The following is a 1,012-nucleotide window of genomic DNA, read 5'->3' as shown; positions in this document are numbered from 1 at the left end:
ATGAGTATTTAAACCTTCTTGAGAGACTTTCCCTTTGACAGGTTAAATCTCCAAAGATTCCTGGACAGTATGGTTCAGTGGTTGGGTGTCATGAACCAAAAGGTCATGGTTTGATTCCCAGTCAGGGCACATGCCTGGGTTGTGGGCTTGATCCCAAGTAGGGGGCGTGTAGGAGGCAGCTGATCAGTGTTCCTCTCTCATTGGTGCTCCTAACTCTCTAGCCCTCTCTGTCTCTCTCTAAAATAAATAATAAAAAAAATTTAAAAAATTTCCAAAGACTTTATAAAGAAGTCATACAAATGAAATATTTTTATAATTGTGAAGTACAGATAGAAAATAGGCTTAAACCAGGAGAGAGACTTAACACAGAGGAAATACAGGTGCAGCAGCTTGGTGACCAGATATAAATATTAAATACCACAACCACCGTAACACATCCTGCATTTTTTCTTTTATAGATATTTGTCCTAATTTCCAGGAACTGAACATAAACTTGGGAGGCTGGGTTAGTTAGAGTGCTCTTAGCGTGATACTTAACTTTAGTGAAGATTATTTTGTTTAATTCTTTTTTCTCAATGTCTCCCCCTTCACAATACAGACCAGGCAAAGAGCCTGAGCTGAGGTGTATATGGGGTGAGTTTACTCTGCCTCCTATTTCTGTACAGTCAGTGTAAGCACACAGCCTATGGTAAGCACCAGGAGGCCTGTTTAATATTTATTTAAACTTCTCAAACTTATTCTGTAGGTTAAAATAAACTGTTCGTTTTCTTTATTTGAAAGTGGACTTTGCATTTTTAAATCTATTTATAAATTCACATAGCTGCTATCCCTGGCCCCTAGGAACTTTGAAAGAGATTTTGTTTTGCTTTCAAATACTGTTAGGGTGTGTGTGTGTGTGTGTGTGTGTGTGTGTGTGTGTATTTTCCACAACCTGAGTGGTTTTCTATAAACACAGCGAGCACATTCACTCGGAAGGTGAGACAAGACAGATAAAACAGATGGTTAGTTGTGC

General features: G+C 38.6%; 1 non-coding gene across 1 annotated transcript; it reads right to left on the bottom strand.

The window, feature by feature from the left end:
* Positions 1-573: 573 nt before the first annotated feature.
* Positions 574-705, bottom strand: LOC139007895 (small nucleolar RNA SNORA51). The gene has a single exon (XR_011471028.1). It is a non-coding gene; the product is annotated as a small nucleolar RNA SNORA51 (small nucleolar RNA).
* Positions 706-1,012: the final 307 nt, after the last annotated feature.

Source organism: Myotis yumanensis, unplaced genomic scaffold (genome assembly GCF_028538775.1).
Source record: "Myotis yumanensis isolate MYYU_CA2020_CCGP unplaced genomic scaffold, mMyoYum1.0.hap1 SCAF_3, whole genome shotgun sequence".
In the NCBI taxonomy this organism is placed as follows: domain Eukaryota; kingdom Metazoa; phylum Chordata; class Mammalia; order Chiroptera; family Vespertilionidae; genus Myotis; species Myotis yumanensis.
This window is presented reverse-complemented; position numbering and strand designations above follow the sequence as displayed.